The sequence below is a fragment of the Propithecus coquereli genome, unplaced genomic scaffold (genome assembly GCF_000956105.1).
Source record: "Propithecus coquereli isolate 6110/MARCELLA unplaced genomic scaffold, Pcoq_1.0 Scaffold62, whole genome shotgun sequence".
Lineage (NCBI taxonomy): Eukaryota > Metazoa > Chordata > Mammalia > Primates > Indriidae > Propithecus > Propithecus coquereli.
Genome location: NW_012152174.1, coordinates 3396411 through 3407065, shown reverse-complemented (window position 1 = coordinate 3407065; position 10655 = coordinate 3396411).

Sequence of the window (10655 nt, the reverse complement as noted above, 5' to 3'; positions counted from 1 at the left end):
AAAAAGAAATGAAATAATGTCTTTTGCAGCAACTTGGGTGGAACTGAAGACCATTATCCTAAGTGAAGTATCTCAGGAATGGAAAAACAAACACCGCATGTACTTTCTAATAATTGGGAGCTAAATGATGGGCACACACAGGCACAAAGAGATGTAAATGTTATTGGATATTAAGAAGGGCTGAGGGGGCCGAGGGGTAAAACTTACCTGTTGGGTACAGCGAAAACTATTCTGATGATGGGCAGACTAAAAGCCCTGACTTAACCATTATAAATGCTATCCATGTAATAAAAATATTTGTATCCCCTTAGTATTTTGAAATAAAATTTTTTAAAATGAGAAATGCACCATCTCCATGTATTTTAAATAATTGTATTATTATTTATTGGTTGCTAAAGAGTTCCTTTTTCCTGGTTAAAATTTTGGAAACTAATAACTGTCATATAGTACAGTATCTTGGTGTAACATTCTGGTCTTAAACACATTTTGTTATTGAGTAAGCTGTTTTTGAAAGCTGGCTTCTCTTGTTTTCTCTTGATTGACTTTTAAGTTACTTAATTGCAATATGTGTTTTGTCTCACAGTGATTCTCAACAGTATGCTTATTAAATAAGAGATGCTTTTTCTTTGTAAGAGCAAAATTTGTAAAATGTATTTGGAAATTTTCAAGTGTATGTGAATAGAATAGTATAATGAATCTCCATTTGTCACTTGGTTTCATAGTTTACCATGATTGTGCCCCCTTTGCAATACTTACTCATCCTTTTTTCTTGCTGAACTATTTTAAAGTAAACCTCACATATTATGACATTTCACTCCTAAATACATCAGTATCCATCTCTGAGAAATATGGACCTCAACATAACTCCAATCTTGTTGTTATACTTAGCATAGTTCCTCGGGTTCATATTATATAAAGCCTGTTCCATAAACAGATTTCTCTAGTTGTCATTAAAGGTCATTTTATGTTGATTTTGTAGAATCAAGACCCAAACAAGCTTCACATATTAATTTAGTTGTTGTTTCTCTTAAATCTCAAAAACTGGGAATAGTCCTTCTTCTCTTCCTCCTCCTCCTCCCTGTTTACCTTCTACAGGTGACTTGTTGCAGAAACTGAATTGTTTTTTTAAATAATGTGTTCCTTTTGGATTTGTCTGTGTACTTCTTTGTGGTGATGTTTAACTTGCTCATCTGTTCCTCTTTCAGTTAAGGGGAGATGCCTACAGGCTTGATTAGACTCTGGTTCACCTGTTTTGGCAAGAATGCTCTATGAGCTGGAATGTGTGGTTCATGTTGCATCTCCTCCTGAGGCACACAGTGTCTGGTTTTCTCACTTTTAAGAATGCTAAGATAGATCAGTGTTTGAGATGATAACAGCAGGTCCCTCCATTGGAATGATCCATCCTCCTTTTATCTAACGCCTTTATCCATTGGCTACTGTTGCATGGGATTGTAAATTGGTAATTTTCTAATCCTGCTTTACCTTTCAAATGGCTTGAATTCTTCCGTGAAGAAAAATTTTTCTCTATTAACAAGGTTATATGATTACCTTGAAATAGATTTCTTCCACGGAAGGTGGAATAAATGTTCAATTCTTTATTTTAATTGCTAACAATAACACTTTCAGCCTGCTGGCCAGTTTGCTGCTAACACTTTCCCTGCAGAAAGCACAGTTGCCTGCCAGGCAAAGTGACTGACCATTACCCTTTGTCTGCCAGAATTGCCATGGGGTTCCTGAGCCTAACAGATTGGAACCAACCCTCTTTAAAGAGGTTTCTGAAATTATGCTCCAGGTCACATTGTAAAACTGGTAGGGTTTGCATATTGCTCAGCACTAATTTGAAGTTTGTTTTCTAGGTTTCTAATGGCCATGCTGTGTGAAATGTTATAGTCTGTGTCACGTCCCTTCACAGTGCAGGCATACCTTGTTTCATTGCACTTTGCAGATATTGTGCTTTTTACAAATTGAAGGTTTCTGGCAACCCTGTGGCAACCAAGTCTGTTGGCACCATTTTTCCAACAGTATGTGCTCCCTTCATGTCTCTGTGTCACATTTTTGGTACTTCTTGAAATATTTCAAACTTTTTCATTATTATATCTATTATGGTGATCTGTAATCAGTGATCTTTGATGCTATGATTATAATTGTTTTGGAGTGCCATGAGCCGTGTCGATATAAGACGGTGAACTTAATCGATAAATGTTGCGTGTGTTCTGGCTACTCTGCAGACTGGCCATTTCCCATCTCTCCTCCTTCCTGTTTCTTGAGAGACAATATTGAAAGTATGCCAATTAATAACCCTACTGTGGCCTCTAAGTGTTCAAGGGAAAGTAAGAGTTACACATCTCTTACTTTAACTCAAAAGTTAGGAATGATTAAGCGTACTGAGGAAGGCATGTCGAAAGCTGAGACGGGCTGAAAGTTAGGTCTCTCATGTCAGTTGGTCAAGTTGTGAATGCAAAGGCGAAGTTTTTGAAGAAAATTAAAACTGCTTCTCCAGTGAACACACAAATAATAAGAAAGCAAAACAGCCTTATGGCCGATATGGAGAAAGTTTGAGTGGTCGGTAGATGATCAGATCAGACAGAACATTCCCTTAAGCCAAAGTCTAATCCAGGGCAAGACCCTAACTCTTTTCAATTCTTTGAAGGCTGAGAGAGGTAAGGAAGCTGCAGAAGAAAAGTAAGAAGCTAGCAGAGGTTGGTTCATGAGGTTTAAAGAAAGCAGCCATCTTCATAACATAAAAATATGAAGTGAAGCAGCAATAGACCACAGTATACTATAATCATAACTTTTCTATGTACTGGGAAACCAAAATGTCATGGACTCATTTTATTGCAATATTTACTGTATTGTGTTGCTCTGTAACGGAACCCACAATATCTCCAAGGTATGCCTGTACTACCACACCTTGAAACCACAGATTTACTCATCATTTAATCGAAGTTCTTTCCTACTAGATTATGCTATCAGGAGAAGACAGACTGGATCTGTTTGACAGCCAGTTAAAGTAACCAGAGCTTTTCTGGTTTTAAGAGGTAGAAACCCAATTCCAACTATGTGTTAACACAAAGGAAAATTATTTGAAAGGCCACAGGGTAACTCACAGGACTGAGGGAAAAGTTATAGAACATTCAGCTGCTCTAGGGATTCCAAGGATTTCAGTTGGACTTCAATGTCATCAGCATCCTCTCTTTTTCCCCCTCATCTCTCATTGCCAGCTTTGTTCTCTTAAACACTTCCGTGTTTTTGTGGCCATGGCAAACAGCATCTCAAGGATTGTGTCCTTTCATCAAGGCCCTGATTGGCCTGGCCCGACATGTGCACTCATCTCTTGACCAATTACTGTCTCCAGTGGAAGTGGGTTCTCTGGTTGCCTAGTGTGGGTCATGTGTCTATTCCTGTGACTGTGATGGGGGAGGGCTGTGATGGGCCACCATCATTATGAGTAAGAGTGAAGCAGTTCCCCATAGAAACAGGAGGGCTATTATCCAAAGAAGAGAAAATATTTGCCGCATTGGCAAAATAATAGATATCTACTACACATTTGTGTCTCCAGCACCCAAGAGTGTATTTGCATGTAGTAGATGCTTAACAGAATTTGTGGACAAATCAATGGAATCAGTGAATACTGATTACTTTCATAGAATGCATTTGATTTGTAGAAGGAATCTATTTTGATAAAACATACTCTATAAAGTCATATTGACTTTTTTTGTTAGATGGGTTCTCCAGTCCTTGAAACATTTTACTTACAATTGCAGTGTTTTTATTTTTCTTTTTAAAAAGAACCGTGCTCTAGCCTTTATAAATTTTCAAAGGAATAGTTAAACCTTTATAGTGACATAAATAATTTCTCTAGCACTGAGTGTGGTGGGTCATTAGGGCCTACAATCTTAGCATATCTCAATGGGTATTAAAGTCCTGAAGCTTTTCCTGTTGGTTATGGTGTTTCAGGCCACTTTTCTGTGCTCCAGCATGAGAGAAAACTAAACAAAACGTATTTTTCAGCTTTGTTCATAAAATGATTTTTTAAATTCAAATTAATAGATTTTTTTCCCCTGGGGCAATACACTGAGCACTACACAAAGTTTTAATCATTGTTTTCTGAGTTTGTATATAACTCAATGCAGACTAATAATTATCTCTCTGCTAAATGATGCTTCAGGCTGGACCTAAGTTATCTAATAAATTATGACCCTAAATTCATTTTATATGTGTGGATTTATTCAGATAACTTAAAATCATGGGACTAAGGAGAAACAGTGCTTTCCATCAATGACAGAAATGTACAATGTTTTTCTTTTGTATCCTAAGCTCATCTGTCCACAACCAGATGGAATCTTTTATGTATCCTAAAAGATTTCATATAAAGTTTGGGGCCTGTTAGCCTTGAATAATGGTTCTTCAGTTTTAAATTTTTACATGGAATCCTTACCATCTCTGTTAAAAAAAAAAAAAAAAAAAAACCAAAAACACACAAAAAATAGTAACATAAAAAATACAGAATTATTTAAAAAAAATTAAAGGATATACTGGGATATCTTTAGCATTTCATTCTCTTAACTATTTTTGATGTGTGTCATCAAAGGGAATTTCACATTTCGAAGATAACAAAGTGTTGAATTTAGTGTCCCTTTTTCTTCCACAACTTGATAATGAAATCTGCAGCAACATCACGTTGTTTTGATGGCATTAGATGCAGGAGAATTTGGAAGCCAATATGCAGTTCATTTAACTTGTGCCCAAACCATCTGCTTATCTGCATTACTCAGCCAGCCAGCCTGTTTCTTTCTCCTAGTCTACAGGGATGATTAACCTGGAGGAAGATTCCTGGCAGCCTCAATTCACTTCCTGAATCTTCCACACCATCCAGAATTCCCTGATGGAGCCTGGCAGAATATTTGGAAAGGCAAAAAGGCTCTTTTGGCCTGGGAGAGATTGACATGAATGTCAGCTACTGAACCACCTCCAGGGACAATGAGTTCAGGGCTCTAGGCTCATAAGAAATAAATTTCAAGTCACCAGCTAATTATAATATAGAATGACCAAGAAGGGCACATTTTGGTCTTGGTCATCTCATTTCTTTATTCTGCAGTTACAGAAATAGTGTAGTTCAAATAATTTAATGTGCCAACAAATTCTTTGTTATCAAAGTCACTTGGAGCATAAGATAGGTGATTTTTTTTTTTTTCCTTCCTTCCTGACTCACATCAGAGACAACCTGGCACCAGAAGTCTTATTCTTTTGGAAGGTAGGGGCTATGCTTATTAATATGCCCTGGGATATCATTGTATCAAGATCTATTATACAGGGTCAGCCCAAGCAGCAGTGGCAATTTGGCTTGAGTGACATGGAATCTTCTCTGAGTGAACCACAATGTGTCTGGTCTTCAATCTGTACCACGAATATGAGTCAGGGACCTGCCCTGCCATTCTCCTCCATGAATGGGGTCTTAGTCATTGTGTCCATTTGACCTTTGGACTGCGCCACTACCAGGAACTGTCCAGTTGTCCAAGTCTGAAGCGAGGAGCAGTGTGCAAACTGATGATAGAATGTAGGCCTGCGAATCAGAGATGAAAAGTCCCTTTCTCACCGCTGACAGCACTGAGGTGGTGGAAGCTTCCCTTGCCATGTTTTTGTGCTGGTGCTGAACACTCTGCCACTGTGCACACCAATGCATCATTGGGACATGAATCAATAATTCATGGCAGTCGTATGTTGCTTAGTGTACATGCCAACACTTTTGGACATTGCAGTCTGGTTCCTTCTTTATTGGCAACTGTGGAGAAAATGTTTTTCTCATGAAAGTTTCCAATATAAGTAAGAAAAAAGAAAGAAAAAAGGCAGATCTAAGATTACTGTGTAGAGCAGCAGAGGGGGTGATTTTAGGGTAAAAACTGGCACACTTAGCCTGGATGAAGGCATTCTGTCCTGTGTGGTTTGGCACCTACCTCAGACCAAACTGTGTGGAGTTAAATGACTTTCTTTGGTCCCACTGCCCTGAGCTGGCCCTTCTCAAAACTATGAAGTCAGCAATGCTTGTTTTAGGTGCCTGTCAGCTTTCTGTTTTTGGCACCACATTGTTTCTCCTGATCCCTCTCACAGGGACTGGGAGACCCCACCGAACGTTGCTCCTTTTAGGCCGGGCACGGTGGTTCACGTCTATAATCCTAGCACTCTGGGAGGCCGAGGCAGGAGGATCGCTTGAGGTCAGGAGTTCAAGACCAGCCTAAGCAAGAGCGAGACCCCCGTCTCTACTAAAAATAGAAAGAAATTATCTGGACAAAAAATATATAGAAACAATTAGCTAGGCATGGTGACGCATGCCTGTGGTCCCAACTACTCGGGAGGCTGAGGCAGAAGGATTGCTTAAGTCCAGGAGTTTGAGGTTGCTGTGAGCTAGGCTGACACTATGGCACTCTAGTCTGGGCAACAGAGTGAGACTCTGTCTCAAAGAAAAAAAAAAAAAAAAAGAATGTTGTTCCTTTTGTCAAAGTCTTTACCCTCCTCATTCCCTCCTCAGTTCTCTGCCTTGTTCTAAAAGTACTACTGTGACTGTACGACCATCTAATCACCACTAAAGTGTTCGAGGCAAAGGTTTCTTGATTTATTTGCCTCTTCTCAGAGGATTCCACAGTGTCAATGGCACCGACACACTTCAAGGGTACATAGTGATGGGATGTCGCAATTTTCACCCCTTCTCAATCCAAGACATTTAGCCCCAATTTTGATGCCAGTCAAGGCTAATTAACCCACACCAGCAATATTGACATCACGTGTGAGCTTACTAGAAATGCGCAATCCCAGGCCCTACTCCAGTCCTACTGAATCAGAATCTTCTTTTTAGTAAGATTCCTAAGTGATTATTATTCATATTAAAGTTGGAGAGACATTAGCTCATTCTGTACTAAGTTTCAATAAAAGTAAACGCTTTCTTGTGTCAGGCTTGTGGTGAAAATAGTTAGGAAAAAAGGACCCTTACATAGGAAAGGGTGTGAAAAGCTTCCTCTGGAGCAGGAGCTATTAAAATTGGGTGTGCGTGTCATCTGGAAGGCTTATTAACACAGGGATTGCTGGTTCCACCCTCAGAATTTCTGATTTATTAGCTTTGGGTGGAGCCTGAGAATTTGCATTTCTGACAAGTTCTCAGGTGATGCTGATCCTGCTGTTGGAAAGACGCTCTGAGACCCACTAACATGCAGCGATGCGAATAATCTGTTTGTTGAGGCCCCTTTGTGCCAGGAGCTGTTAGGCCCTTGCACATACATCAAGAATACTCCACTTAGAATCTTACATTGGGGTTCAGGACAACCTTTACCACTGCTCCTCTCGGTGACCTTGCACAGGTCACATGGCCTCTCTGATCTTCAGCTCTGTACCTGCCAAAATAAAAAAAAAATGGGCGAGATGCTCCTCTAGTCTATCTGACATTTCTAAAATTCTGTGCTATGTCTTTTTAGTGACTTCTTGAGACCTAAGGCAAAGAATTATTAATGATTCCAATTGGGGGATTTTACCCAGGAGGTGGGAAGGTACACGTACCATGATGTAAGTGAGTTGCGAAATACCTGGGAAAATCAAGAACTTACTTGTTTCTCTAAGAGTTGGTCACCATAGTGTCTGCAGGTGGACCAGCCCTACCCTGTTCCTGACAATTAATGGCCCTAAAATTCTTAGTTCATTGGAGGATTGGAAAAATTCAGTCTTTTTAGCAGTGTGAAATACTTTGGAACTAAAGTATAGAGAGGACCCAATGTGTTTGGGACCCAACCTCACACTTTGAATCCTTTGGATTTCTACCCTATGGGAGAAACATACATGGCTCGGTGCACACACAGCTCTAATGAACAAGTTACTACATTATTTTCATAGATTAGGTGTTAATGTTTAGGAACAAATACACTCAGGAATGTGGTCTTTCTGTTGCTATGTTTGGCAGTATTAAGAGATCAATCTGTGATCTAATGAAATTTTATTTCCGTTGTGTGAGTAAATGGATCAGGTGTCAGGCATGGTGGTAGAATCTGATCATTGGTGTCAAGGCTCATATATATTTAAGTACCTTTACCATGTCAACCTGAAATATTACCAGTTCTCTCATTAAGGAGATATCCCTTTGGAGAAAGGCCACCTGAAGGGTCAGTTTAAAACTTCTCTAGTCAGGGGTAAGAGTAGAGATGGGCAGTGTTCTATCCAAAGATGCTGAGACGTTAGGGCAGAACTGTGGGTTTGTGATGATGACAATTAAGATTTGCCTCCGTGTACAAGGAACAACAATGAGAAACAGTGTTCAAGGAACAAAATGTGGAGTCTGTGCTTTCATAGTTTTCAGGGACATGATGTTGCTAGGTTTTCTGATCACTGCCTCCCAGTATATATGTGCTTTGAATTCTCTTCTTCCTCTTAGTTTAACAGGTGAAAGAATTTTTCTGGAAGGTTTTGAAAAAATAAAAATACTCTAGATTTATTTTATATCTTAAAATATACATTAAAAATTGGGAGGCTCTGATCTAATCCAGAGACAAAACTGCCTTCTGAAGCATGTAGGAATGTAGGAGCTTGGAATCAAATGGAATGAGTAACTGTGACGATCCCACATGGCTCTAGGCTGCTAACACATTGCCTTGCTGCTAGGCCCTCCGGTCCAAACCCTGTTGCTTTATTTCCCAACTAAAAATAACGATTCTCTGTCCTACTTTTTTGTTATTAATATTTCTTAATTTATAAGGACTTTTCTCATTTCATGGCATCTTCTAAAAGCTTTAATATCCTGCTACTGTGTATCTAACTGAACTGTAGTAAAAGCTGCCTTATCTAATGCCTGGCAAGCCTGTGGAAATCAGCATTTTGAATGTTCATTTTATGTAAAGCTTCAGTCTATTAACTCAAATTCATTGGGAGAAAAGGATTTAGACTATGAGGGATTTGGTGGTGCGAAGTTTAGAGGAAGAAGGATGTTTTATTCTGTCATGAAACTTCTACAGATAATGTTAGTGTCATTGGGTTTTTTGTCTGTTTAATGTTGAGAAACGAATAGTGGGAAATCAAGGTCACTGTGTGGCACAGCATAAATAAGACTGTTACTTTTTCACTAATTGAACAAGCATGCCAAATACATGAAGATTTTATCCAAGTAATATATGTACATTTTTGAAAACTTGAAACATATAGAATAATATAAAAAAGGAAGAAAAAGAATTAATCATGACTTCACAACTCAGAGAGTACCACTGTTAATGTTCTGGCATATGTTTTTCAAGTCTCTTTTTTCCTTTACATTTTTGTTGTCCACACTGTAAAGTCTATTTTACATTTTTAAAGTTTTGCAACAAGAACAGATCCAGTAGCTTTGTGGTTAGGTATGTGCTCCAGCAGCCAAAGGTGGTAATTTATTATCTGCGGTCTGTTACCAGGTGAATAACAATTATTGCAAATACACTTTTGCTTTTAAAAACATTAATTTGTTCAAAATAAAACATTTAAAATATATTACAAAATTATGTAACACTCTTTTGTTATTTCTTCATGCATTTACTTAGTTATTACAGTGCAAGTAGAATGACATGGTAGCAATCCTGTCCCTGTTGACCTTGAGAAGCACTGAAGGTAGCCAATGCTTTATACCAAGGAGAGGAAAGGAGGTGGCAGGTTTCAGAGTAGAGAGCTATATGGTTTGCTCTACAGACAAGCAAACTGTATTCTTTAGAGACAAGACATGAGTTGTCAAAACCAGTAACTTTTCTTGACCTCGATCTTCAGCATTGCCATAGGTAAGGTCTAACTCCTTCCTGAAATCCTCTCTACTCTTGGCCACCATGATACCATCCTGGACCTCTTTTTCTCTCTCCATTCTTACTTCTCCATCTTCTCCCCTGACTCCTCTTTTTCCACTTTGTACTTTGGATGGCTGCTTCAAAGGCTCAGTGTTTAGCCCTCTACTCCCTACGTTCCTCTCTTAGATGATGACATTCATTCTCCTGGCTTCAACCATCACCTCTATGTCAAGAGTCCTAAAATTATGTATCCAGCCAAGATACACTCATGCATCTTTGCCTAAGACACTCACCAGGGGTACCTCTCCCATGTGAGGCCCTGTATCAAGCACTGGGGGTGGGGTGAATAAGACATAGGCAAAGTCCCTACTCTCATGGAGCTTATATTCCAGAAGGAGTAGACAGGCAACAGGCAAGTGAGCAACTAAATGATATAATTTAGGATGGTGGTTAATGTCTGTGAAGACTAATAGTGCAGACTACTCTGAGGAAGAGTGGTGGTGGCAGAAAATACTATTTTGATTGGGTGGTTCGTGAAATATCTCTTTTAAAAGGTGACATTTGAGCTAAGGCCTACAATGAGAAGAGGCTGACCATGTAAAAATCTTGGAGCTGAAGATCCAGACAAATTTTTTAAAAATGCAAAGGTGCTAAATGAAAAACACCTTCACGTATTCAAAGAACCAAAAGGAGATCAGTTATAGAGTGAAGAACAAAAATACCTAATTCCAATTATAGCAATTCCTGTAACCATAGGGAATTGTATGAAAGCATTCAACAAGGGGGGCTGATAACCAGAATCTATCTAGAACTCAAAAAAATCAACAAGAAAAAATCAAACAACCCCATCAACAAATGGGCAAGCGAAATGAACAGAAA